This window comes from Mus musculus, chromosome 8 (genome assembly GCF_000001635.26).
Source record: "Mus musculus strain C57BL/6J chromosome 8, GRCm38.p6 C57BL/6J".
In the NCBI taxonomy this organism is placed as follows: Eukaryota; Metazoa; Chordata; class Mammalia; order Rodentia; family Muridae; genus Mus; species Mus musculus.
This window is the reverse complement of record NC_000074.6, coordinates 119,847,367-119,860,585: the sequence shown is the minus strand read 5'-3', so window position 1 is coordinate 119,860,585 and position 13,219 is coordinate 119,847,367.

Here is a 13,219-nt window from a genome sequence, read left to right as displayed (position 1 = left end):
GCTGGAATTCTTGGTCCTCCTGTCTCAGCCTCCTAAAGTCTGGGATTATATCATCTCTAAACAACAACAACAACAATAACAGCAATACTAATAATAATGCCATTGCTGGTTATGATGTGCGGGTTACAACCCTGCACCTTACTATGCCCTAAACATTGCTTTAAGCTCTGCCCACACAGGAAATCTTTCCATCTCCTTGACCCTGGGAGGAAGCCACTCTTCCGTTCCTGTTTACAGATTCTCGGAAAGTGAGGCCGGGAGAAGGAAAGTCCCTGAGATATCTCACCTCTCAGAAGCTGATCTCTGGGGCTGGAGAGGTGGCTCGGCGATTTAGAGCACTGACTGCTCTTCCAGAGGTCCTGAGTCCCAGCAACCACACAGTGGCTCACAACTATCTGTAATGGGATCTGACGCCCTCTTCTGGTGTGTCTGAAGACATCAACAGTGCACTCATACATAAAATAGAAATAAAACTTAAAAAGAAAAAAAGAAGAAGAAGAAGAAGAAGAAGAAGAAGAAGAAGAAGAAGAAGAAGAAGAAGAAGAAGAAGAAGAAGAAGAAGAAGAAGAGGAAGAAGAAGAAGCAGCAGCAGCTGATCTCTGATGCTAGGCAGTCAACCTCTAGAGCTTGCAGCCTAGCCTGGCCCTTGCTACCAACAGTACATCATAGTGACACATCCTCTTCACAGAAAACAGAGAGGACCAAGGAGGGGGAAACATCAGCTACCAAAAGGGAACAGCTGTGGACATTTGAGGACACATGGCCCACCATGTATGGTGGTGTTCACCTTTAAGCCCAGCACTTTGGGAGGGACAGGCAAGGTTATTGCTGTGAGTTTAAGGCCAGCCTCGTCTATATAGCAAGTTCTAGGACATCCAGGGCTACATAGAGATCCTGTCTCCAAATAAAACCAAAAACCAAGATACACAGCCTAAACCTTTACCTGTAAATCTATGCAAATGAGACCACATGACTCAGGCTCTTTGGTAGCTTCTCCTCTTCTTTTATAGCATGAGGTTTTCTCATTCAGTAAAGTCTCTCCTGTAGCATGATCCTGACGGAAGTGTCTGGTCCGGCAGCCGTGAAGATTACACATTGGGCTTCCCCTCTGGGTGGCTGTGCAGCTGGCGTCCCTCTTATACATCACACGGACATGAGTACTGCTTGCTCTGTCTTGTGTGCCTCCTCCCAAGGAGGGTCTTAGTGGATGCTCCCAACAGGGACACCACACTGTCACCTCAGAGATGCAACATGGAGCTGTGGCATAAAACAGGACAATGCCAGAGCTAAAATTAAAGCCTTGAACCACTCACTACACCTGGTTCCAATCACAGGCATTGAAGTCACTATTTCATTCCGAATTCCCTGGGAATCAGGAACACTTGCAGACTGTCACAGGCCACCCTGAACTACACTGAGTAATTTGTTAGGCAGTAAGCACCCACAGGTTCCCATCGGGGGACAGTGATCAGTAGGAATGAGGGACTTGCTTGGCCCAGAACTCCTATAACCTGCTCCAACATCCCATCATGCTTTGCATACACAGGACAAATGCAAGGCAAAGAGACTTCAAATGTTAAACCAGCTTTGGGCCTCTCTGAACGTGGGGCCTGTGTAACTACCCTGGAAGCCACAGGACCACACAGCTGGCCACAGAAAACATTTGGATTGTCCCCGAAGAGGCCCACTCTAACGACGTCTGTCTTGTTTCCATGTCTAACCCCCTCTGCTCAGGAATAGAAGCTGGGGTTGTGGAAGGTGGGACCAGCTCTCTAAACACTGGATTCTGCTTGCAGAAGGTTTCTTCCTGGCCCGCCCTTCCTCCCAAGAGCTGAATAATCTAGGTGGTTGAGACTCTGCACAAAAGAGCAGGCTTGCTGGTCAATTCCAATCACGTCTTTGTTGGGAATCCTTGGCTGGTACATCCTGTAAGTTTGTAACTCTTCAGCTAGGAAGCCCAGAGTGCTCTGGAGGGTGAGGCTTGCCTGTGGATAGATAGGGCCACAATGGGCATGTACACCAGTACTTGGTGGGGGTGGGGTGAGGGTCCCCTCATCTCTGAATAGAGAAAGAAAACCCTCATGTGGGCTTGTTATCACTCCTTCCTCCCTCTCCCTTAACGTATTTCCCCCAGCCTCACCGACACCGCCCCTTCCCACCCCACCCCACCCCCACTGGCAAGGCTGTGCCCTACTTTGTGAGCTGCACAAGTTACTTTACCTTGCCGCCCCTAGACTGCAACCTTAAGGTCCTGAGTCCTCAAGCCTTAGACTTTTTATTGCCTAACAGAAAGAGAACCTCAGCATGGGATGGAGTTTCTCCACCTCCAACCTGCTCCTCCTGGTGGTATCATCAGAGTCCAGTGAGTTAATCCAGGCTTTCATCAAACTGTCTGTGATATAACTATTAACTTTAGCTGATGGTACAAGACACTCCACAGACCACACAGGCATTCTTCTGCCTGAGCCCTGATCTCTCATTAGGTTGTTATTGTCTGGACACTCTCTATCCATTTACACTCAGACCGTCATCCGCTTTAGCCCTTGCTCAACATCACCCTTGGATGGGAGGGGTAGGAAGACACCAACCAGCCTGTGCAGAGGCCTGAAGGAGGAACTGAAGCTGCTGTGTGCGTAGTGAATGAACATTCCAACTCCAGCATGTTACCACCGAGGTTGCTCACCCGCTGGTAGTGCCCACAGCCTGGCATGGCTCCCTACAATGTTTCTCTTTCTGTTAGGCAATAAAAGACTAAGGTTTGAGGACTCGGGACCTCAAGGTTGCCACCCTTGAACTCTCTCCCAGCTGAGCAGGTTGTCATCAGTAGCCCAGATCCCCCATCACAGCCGTTTACAACCTGGAGAAAATCCCTCACAGACTGCTGTGACATAAGGACAGCAAAAGCACTCGCTAGAACCTTCCTTCACTAACAACCCCTCTCCTCCCCTGTGGAACCTAAAGCCAGGGTAACCTTGACCTTGCATACACTTTACATTCTGGAATCTGGCATTAGTCTTTGGGGGATCAAACTCTTAAGCTTCTAGCCGTGCTATTCAGAGTGGCTGCCATCAGCCACCGGTGGCTATTTCTAATGTCAGCTTTAATTAGTTAAGGCTTATCTAAAATTATAAATTCAGATTCCCACGCAGTAGCCACGTTTTAAGTCCTCAGTAGCCACATGTGGCTAGTAGCTGTCATATGGGACAGTGCAGAATCCAGGGCGCTTCTGTCCTTCCAGAAAGTTCTATATGGCATGATGCCCTAAAGTAGCCCTCAGCAGCTGCCTTACTTGGAGCAAGTTACTTACTGTTCTACAATCTAGGTTTCCTCATCTGCAAAATGGAAATTCAACTACTCCTCAGCAAACATTTAACTAAGTGCCTGCATGGCTAGGTAGTATTTTAGAGCCTGGGGTACAACATCAAATGACACAGGTATAAAAAAGCCTCAGTGGACAGACCTTTTAGAGGATGGACTGTGGCATCCACCTCTGAGGGGTAATTTAAGGATAGAAACAGACATGAATAGCACTGGGCCATACCCATATCCGCAGCAGGTTGTGTGTGTGTGTGTGTGTGTGTGTGTGTGTGTGTGAGAGAGAGAGAGAGAGAGAGAGAGAGAGAGAGAGAGCTCATTGGTTAAGAGCACTGACTACTCTTCCAGAGGTCCTGAGTTCAATTCCCAGCAACCACACGGTGGCTCACAACCATCTGTAGTGGGATTGTATGCCCTCTTTTGTTGTGTCTGAAGACAACTACAGTGTACTCACATACATAAAATAAATTAAGTGGGGGGGGGCAAGAAGACATGAACACATGCTAGTACAGTTGATGTGCTTAATAAATGCTACCGCTATTATTATTTGGCTTAAGAGGCCCAAGCCAGCCTGGAATTCAGTCCTTTTGCCTCAGGCTCTAAAGGAATGAGATTACAGGTGTTTGTTACTCTGCTTAGCTGAGCTGCTACTTGCTAATAATTTCCTACTGTTTTTGCCACTCTGGACAGTAAGTATGTAATACCCAGGTTTCCACTTCCTAGTCTGCTTCCATGGCAGACATTGCTAATTGATCATTGCACTACCTCCCCCCCCCCCCCACTTCTGAGGTAGCAAAGGGACTCTTGGAACTGAGCATCAGGCTGTACTGACACATACTCCCCAGGGCTCTCAACAGGCCCTGTGAACTTCACCTCTGCTCTCCTACCCCAAAGTTCCTGCCCTGCATAATCCCGGAGGCTGAGATCTCTTACGTTCTAACTGTAGAGTTAAAGCTTTCTTCTTGTCCCTCTTTAGAAGAAGCAAGCATGCGGCTCATACCTCCTCAGCTGCTTAGCTGCTCCTCTGCTGGTTCTAGTCCAGTCACTGGCTCTTGGCTGGCTTGTTGGGGGTGGGACTCTGGCTGCTTTCTCTTCAGGTGTTGTGGAATCAGAGGTGGTCTTCTCTCTTCTTCCGGAAAGAATGGACCATGCCTCAGCTGGGCAATAAGTATTGGGCAAAAATGGCTGAATGCTGTCAGCCTTGTATCTCAAGTGGCCGGGAGACAGATGCTGAGCACTGTTGCAATCGGAGGAGATAAGGAAGGACAGAGCTGGCCCTGCTCCCTGGGAACTGAGGGAGGCAAGAGCACAGGGTTCTGAGGAGCCTGCCTCCTGCAGGAGGAGCTGCCCATCTACATCCTGACCCCTTGAAATGCCTGGCCTGGCTCCTCTTCTCCCCCATGGCCTGGGCCAACTCCGCAGGCTGTCCTGGCTGAACCTCCGGGCATCTAGTTCTGTTGGTTACTTATCCAGTTACTTATTCAGTATACCAGGCCTTAATGACCATGGCATAAAGTCAGGTTGGCTCTATTTAAATCTCGTTCTGCCACTTGGCAGCTAGCTGTGTGGCTTTGGGCCAGTTACAGAGAAAATATTTTTTCTGAGGTAGGGCTCTCTAGCTCAGTCTGTCTTCCACCTTGCCATTTGACTAAGACAGTCTTGATATGCTCTACCTGTTTCCACCTCCTCAGTTCTGGGCATACAGGGGGTGTTCCATTACTTCTGGTTTCTCGGTAGTGGGCATGAAGCCCAAGGCTTCATGTATGTTAGAGGTAAGCTATAGCCTGGGGGCAGTGGGGAGTCCAGCTTAGCTCAGTGGTGAGTGTCCAGAGCGCAGAGGGACCTTCTGTGGCACAGCTCATTAACAATGGCTTGCCTCCATAGTGATTCTTTTTTTTTTTTTTTAAAGATTTATTTATTTATTATATGTAAGTACACTGTAGCTGTCTTCAGACACTCCAGAAGAGGGCGTCAGATCTCGTTACGGATGGTTGTGAGCCACCATGTGGTTGCTGGGATTTGAACCTTCGGACCTTCGGAAGAGCAGTCGGGCGCTCTTACCCACTGAGCCATCTCACCAGCCCCATAGTGATTCTTGATGACAAAGACAGTCCTTGCTTGTCCAAACTGTTCATTCCTGAGGAAGATGGTGCATATAACTTACTCAGGGTGGACCAGAGATTAAATAGCTTTTGCAGGAAGAAATGCTTCTGGGAAGGGAAGCTTATTAGCTGAACCCTCATGGTGGCCCATCTAGATACCTTATTAGCGTGAAGAATTCTGGGCTCTACACTATCTGACTAGGTGTCACGGTGGTCACTTGCATGCTCCAGGACAGGGACCAGGTAGAGAGCAAATTCAAATGCCCACTGTTCTTCTCAATCATGAGAATTGCCGTGGCTTCTCAATCTGCTCGACCTTCCCAGTTTTCTGTCTGCTGGCATGGTTCCACTTGTCCCACACACGACTGTAGGAAAAATGACACAGAGAAGCAGACAAACTAGAGTTCAACAGGCTGCGTGCGACTGCTTTATCAGAACAGCGAGGGGCCCTGACCCTCTCCCGGGATGAAGTTGAACACAGCAGGAGAAGGGTGGGTTGGTTTTTGTTTGTTTGTTTGTTTTTGTTTTTGAGACAGGGTTTCTCTGTGTAGCCCTGGCTGTCCTGGAACTCACTCTGTAGACCAGGCTGGCCTCAAACTCAGAAATCTGCCTGCCTCTGCCTCCCAAGTGCTGGGATTAAAGGCGTGTGCCACCACTGCCCAGCTGGGTGGGTTGTTTTTGATACCCTGGTATACAGTTTCTGTAGCCATTCTTTATAGCTAGGGACTATTGCTCAGGACAACCTGACTTAACTCCTCATCATCTGGGGCTGTTACTCAACAATAGTGAGACTCTGTTTCTAAACAAACAAACAATCACAGCGCCAACTTTGAAGGTTCCAGGCTCATTTCCCACAACCCACAGCAGGCTAGAGGCCGCTGTCCAAGCCCTAGCCGATCCTGGGTTGAAGCCATGCACCTGCCTCTTCTTTTCACAAGTCTCTGACTTATTTAGAACAAAGGAGAATGGCCTCCTGCCCTCACAGCCTGGGTGGCCTCAGCCCTTTCAGGCCTCCTGCAGTCTTAGCTGAGCTCAGGCGACCTGGGGGCCTTTCCTATTGCTCCACTCCTTTGGCGACAGGCTGAGGCTGGCCTCTGGTGGAAGCACCTTTTTGCTGGGAACAATGAGTCTGACCCCCTCTCCCCCACCCCTTCATTCCTTCACCCGAGCCCTCCCTGAGCGGGGGTTGGGGGGTTGGGGGGCTGGGGGGGGGCTGGGATTTTAGGGCTCAAGTTCAGTTAATCTGGAAAGTGCAAGAAACACTGACTGGGCTGTGTGGGGCTGGTGACAGGGAAGGAAAAGTATCCTAAGTGCTCAAGTCAAGCCGTCACCACTGAGGGACACGGACAACTTGGGTTGTCCCCAACCCACCCAACTTTATCTGCATTCGAAGGCCCTGCCTCAGTTTCTACTGCCCAGATTAGGGCAACCAGAGCTGCCAGAGAGGAAGCTACCACTGTGGTTTAGTCACATGACCCAGCTTTAACCAATCATAGCAACCGAGCCCTAGACTAGCGTGGGCTTAGTTAGAAGAGGACCTTAGATTCCCAGGGACTGGAGTTACAGTGTTGGGTTCGGGATGGAAGCCGAGAAAACTCACTCACTTCAGAGACAGAAGCTTAAAAATAGAAGTTTCACTTTCTGGGCGCTCAGGGAGGTGGCCAGTTAGGCCCCTCCCCGAATTGCGTCCCCAAAGGGAGACTGTACAACATTTTTATAGGATGGAAAAGCAAAGCAAGGGGGATCAGGGTGGGATGTTGCATTGGCCCATCGTATTTTGAAACAAGGTTTAAACAAGGAAGTTAACATTGGTGACTTATCCGGGTCACCTGGTTTCAGGGTCCTGATTCAGCTTTTGTGTTCAGGTCCCCTCCTGGATGCGGCCCTGGAATTTGGAATGGTGAGGGAACAAGGAGAGGGCAAGCCGCACACAGTCAATTAAGTCAAGATGAGCAGCACGCGTACGACTCGTGTGCCTTAGCGTGGATAACGGAACGGCAGCATCTTCCCTGTTGACAGCCTTCCTTCACTGGTTAACAGACCAACTGGAAGCATCTGAAAGAACAGGATACGAGTTGGGTTCCTGGGCCTGGGAACTTGAACTCAGCTTTGACCTGCCAGCAAGGAGGAGCTCGGTCTTGAGATGGGTGAATGCAGGAAAGTAACTCCTCACAACAGGGGACTGAGAACTGCCATGTGGGTGCTGGGAACTGAGCCTGGGTCCTCTGCAAGTGCTCCTAACAACTGAACCATCTCTTCCGGTCCCTGACCTTAGAGAATATATTAACTATTCATGACTACCCACACCCCATTTCAAGTACTGCGCACCAAAAACCTCATATTTTAACCTTACGTTTTTGTCTCCAATAATTTCCATTTGGGGACATGTCTCTCCCTGTAGGTCAAAACTGTATAGTTATCACTCAAAATTGCTTCTTATTGAAAACATTTCTCCCAGGGGCTGGAGAGATGGCTCAGCGGTTAAGAGCACTGACTGCTCTTCCAGAGGTTCTGAGTTCAATTCCCAGCAACAACATGGTGGCTCACAACCATCTGTAATGGGATCCGATGCCCTCTTCTGATGTGTCGGAAGACAGCTACAGTGTACTCATATGCATAAAATAAATAAATAAATCTTTTTTTTAAAAGAAAACATTTCTCTTTTCTTTTATACTTAAAAAAAGATTTAGTTATTTAGTTATTTATTGTATTTAGATGTATGTGTGGTTATCTGTGTAAATATATGGCATGAATGTGTAGTGGTCACTGAGGCCCGAAGAGGGCTTTGAATCCACTGGGGCTGGAGTTACAGGTGGTTGTGAGCTACTATGTAGGTGCTGGGAACCAAACTTGGAAGAGCAGCAAACATTGTTTGTTTGTTTGTTTTGTTTGTTTGTTTTGACACAGGGTTTCTCTGTGTAGCCCCAGGCTGTCTTGTAACTTGCTCTGTAGACCAGGCTGGCCTCAGACTTAGAGATCCACCTGCCTCTGCTTCTCAAAAGCTGGGATTGAAAGTGTGTGCCACCACTGCTGGGCTGCAGCAAGCACTTGATAATGCAGCCTGCTTCTATCTTGAGTGTGAAAGCCATTTTAGAGTATAAAGACAAAATAGGTTCATTCCTGTTCCTCAAGGATTGGGCTCTGCCCCACCTGTAATCTTAACTACAAATGGATCTGTACTGTCTGCTCCAGATAACAGCAACCATGCCTTTGAGTCCAAAAGGTTATTATGACCAAGTGTTGTTATGACCACCTGTTGTTATGACCAGGTGGTGTTATGACCACCTGTTATATGACCAGGTATTGTTATGAACAGGTGTTATTATGAACAGGTGTTGCTATGACCAGGTGTTGTTATGACCACCTGTTATATGACCAGGTGTTGTTATGACCACCTGTTATATGACCAGGTATTGTTATGACCACCTGTTATATGACCAAGTATTGTTATGACCACCCATTGTTATGACCACCTGTTATTATGACCAGGTGTTGTTATGACCAGGTGTTGTTATGACCAGGTGTTATTATGAACAGGTGTTGTTATGAACAGGTGTTGTTATGACCACCTGTTATATGACCAGGTGTTGTTATGACCACCTGTTATATGACCAGGTATTATTATGACCACCCATTGTTATGACCACCTGTTATTATGACCAGGTGTTGTTATGACCACCTGTTATATGACCAGGTGTTGTTATGACCAGGTGTTGTTATGACCACCTGTTATTATGGCCAGGTGTTGTTATGACTACTTTGTTATGAGCACCTTTGTTTCAGAAGAAGATTACTATGACCAACATGTTATGTTTATGTTCTGACTTTGTGATCCCACATATTTGCCTGTCAAATCCCCCCACGAGGAACCCCCCCTACTCCTGAACTATAAAAAACTACCTTCCCCCATGTTTGGTGCTGATTTTTTGAACTCACCTTTAGGGAGAGAACGCCCATGTACACAAATTTTTTTTAAAAAGCTTGCTTTAGTTAATCTGGCCATGATTTGGGTTGGTGGTCTGCTTCTGTGTGATTAACACACACTCTTAACCACTGAGCCATTTCTCCAGCTCCTGAAACCCTTCTTTGTAAGGATGCCACCTACCTGATTTTTTTCACTGACCCTCAAGGACCACAGATGTGCCCCCTCGTGTGAGATACTAGCAGCTGTCATCCATGTACCAAACCTACTTCTCCTTCCTTCTCACATCTGCCCTAAGCAGATCCAGAGTCAGTGTTGGCTGCCAGGCCTGTGGTGGCAGCCATGCTCATGACTGTCACTCATTACCTAGTTAAATAAAGAGTACCCATTGAAGCTGAAGGGTAAAAGCCAGTTCACTTCTCTATGAAGATAGAAGGTGAGTAACTCAGAAGGTGAGTAACTAAGAGGAAACACTGGGAGCCGGGGGGTGGGGGGTGGAGGGGCGCTGTGACTCTCTGGATTTATCTGCTGGTGGGATCCACTGTCAGCTGGATGACTAGAGCAGAGGCTTAAGCTGAGGTGATGACTCACGACTTGCCATCTTAGCTACAGGGGTGGGTGGCTGAGGGGGCAGAGGCAGGAGGATTACAAATTCAATGCCACTTAATAAGACAATAAAAACAAAAAAAGCTGTGGATATAGCTCAGAGGTAGAGTGTTTGCCTGGCAGGCAAGAGAGGCCAGTCCCACACTGCTGTAAAAAATCCCTCCAAATAGAGTCTTAGTTAGGGTTCTACTGCTGTGAACAGACACCATGACCAAGGCAAGTCTTTTTTTTTTTTTAAAGATTTATTTATTTATTTTATGTATATGAGTACACTGTAGCTGTACAGATGACTGTGAGCCTTCATGTGTTTGCTGGGAATTAAACTCAGGACTTCTGCTCGCTCCGGTCCCACTCGCTCCAGTCCAAAGATTTATTTATTATTATATGTAAGTACACTGTAGCTGTCTTCAGACACACCAGAAGAAGGGGTCAGATCTCATTACAGATGGTTGTGAGCCACCACGTGGTTGCTGGGATTTGAACTTAGGACCTTCAGAAGAGCAGTCAGTGCTCTTAACTGCTGAGCCATCTCTCCAGCCCCCAGGGTTATCTTAAGCTGCATAGCAAGTTTGAGGATAGCCTGGGCTACAGGAAATGCTGCTTCAAATGAAAACCTATTACAGAGGCTCTTTAAGCAATAATCTTCCCCAGAATATTCAAAGTACAATCTCAAGGGCTGGCAAGATGGCTCAACCAGTAAGGGTTCATGCTGCCCAAGCCTGGGGAACCTGAGTTCGAATCCTCAGAACTAATGTAAAGTCCAGGCTTGGTGGATTAACCCTAGAGCTACAGAGACGGAGACAGGAGGCTTGCTGGAGATTCAGTACCAATCTAGCTTCAGGGTCAGTGAGGGAGCCTGTCTCAAGAGAAAAGGGAGAGAGAGAGAGCGATCAGGACACTTGTCTTTGTCACTGTTTCACCGCTGTGAGAAGACACCACGGCCAAGGCAGCGCTAATAAGAGAAAACGTTTAACTGGGGGCTGGCTTCCAGGTTCAGAGGGTTAATCTGTCCCTGATCATCATTGGCAGGAAGCACATATGTATTCAGGCAGATGCTGGAACAGTAGCTGGGAATTACATCTTGATGGGGGAGGGGGTTAGGCCCGGCTTGAGCATATGAAACCCCAACGTCCACCTCCAGTGACACATTTCCTCCAACAAGGCCACACCCACACGGCCACACCCACCCCAATAAGGCCACACCCACTCCGACAAGGCCACGCCCACTCCGACAAGGCCACACCTCCTAATCCTTCTCAAGTAATGCCACTCCCTGATAACTAAACATTCAAACATATGAGCCTATGGGGGTCACTCCTAGTCAAACCACCACACTCCCCAGTAACCTCCTCTGGCTTCAGTGTGTGTGCACCTGCATGCACGGGTGCACAAACCCATGCCCTCAGTAAATGGCATAACGTCAGGGCAAACCAGATGGCTTGGCATGTAAAGTTTGTACCATGGTACACACTTACCTGAACTCACACACACTCACTAGTAAGAAGTATACTACCTATGTGTGGTGTCAGGCTTATATACAGTTTCCACTGAAAAGCTTCTTATATGTTGAAGAAGGAAAAGGATTGTTTGCTAAAAGCCCACGATGGGAAAAAAAAAAAAGAAATTAATGGAAATGATATGTAAATACAAATATGCAAATAAGAAGCCACTCTCCTACGTGTGGGATTCTCCCGGGCTTTTCCCAGGCACATGCAGCAGTTGGTAGAGTATCATTTAGTTAAAGTGAAATATCATGTTTTCTCCAATCATGATAATAAGTTTATTTGTTGTTGTTGTTGTTGTTGTTGTTGTTGTTGTTGTTTTCTTTCTAGACACGGTTTCCCTGTTCAGCCCTGGCTATCCATAAGCTGTGTAAACCAGGCTGACCTGGAAGTCACACAGATCTCCTGCCTCCACCTCTCAAGTGCTGGGAGAAAGGGGTGCACTACCACACCCACTATCACACCCAGATACTAGAAATTTTAAGCCACAAGTGGTGAGTAAAACCTGTAGCCCCAGAATTTGGAAGGCTGAGGCAGGAGGATAGTTGTGAGTCTGAGGACAGCACAGCATGAACTATAGAATGAGATTTTTGTCTCAAAAAAAAAAATAGATAAATAAAACTTAAATCTTGCTGGGCAGTGGTGGTGGCACACATCTTTAATCACAGCAAAAAAAACCAACCAAACAAACAAACAAAAAAAACACTGGCTGCTCTTCCAGAGGATCAGGGTTCAATTCCCATCACCTGCATGGCAGCCCACAAATGTCTGCAACTTCAGTTACAGGAGATCTGACACCCCCACACCAGTACATATAAAATAAAGTTAAACAAAAAAAAAAAATTTTTTTTTTTTGGTATTTCGAGACAGGGTTCTCTGTGTAGCCCTGGCTATCCTGGAACTCACTTTGTAGACCAGGCTGGCCTCAAACTCAGAAATCTGCTTGCCTCTGCCTCCAGAGTGCTGGGATTAAAGGCTCGCGCCACCACGCCTGGCTTGAAACAAAAATTTTAAAGTGAAAGCTACTAGAGGAACAGCCACTGGGTCAAGAAAGAACTTACCCTAGCTCTTCCTGTTTCAGGGAATCACTACCTCATGGAGGAGTCCATTTGTCCCCCACCAGCCTAACTCTACCACGGAGGCCACTTGAAGATTATCAGCTGCCACAGGACATGGAAATGGGAGAGAGTTGGGGGAAGGCTTTCTCTTCAGCCAGCACGTAGTCTTCAGTTCCCATGGTGGAGCAGACTCTTGAGATAGGATCTCACTTGAACCCAGGCTGGACTATGACACACCGTGTAGCTGGCACTTGCCTTGAACTTGCGACCCTCTTACCTCAGCCTCCTGAGTTCTGAGATTGTAGGTGTGAGCCGCCATGTCTGACTTTGAGACACGCACTCACATGGATCCAGGGCCTTATGCAACCTAGGCAAGCGACGCCCCCTGCTCCTGAGCGGCACCCACAGTGGGCGTGAGCTAGAGCACTATAGCGTAAATTCTTCCCCAGGTCTGGGCGAGAATTCTCTTCCAGAAGCTGATAGGTCTGTCCCTGCATCTTGGCTTTACCCATTCTGACCTGGCCCCAGTGGATGAGACTTAGAGACAGGGGGGCCCAGGGCTCTCTCTGTGGCTTCCTTCTAGGGCCACCCCACCCCCACCCCCGCCGGGGGATTCTGGTATAGACTGGCATGTAGGGAGGGAGGGAAGGAAATCAGGGCAAGCAAATCAGTCAAGTGTTTGCTCATGGAACACACAGTCCTGGTGCAAACTGG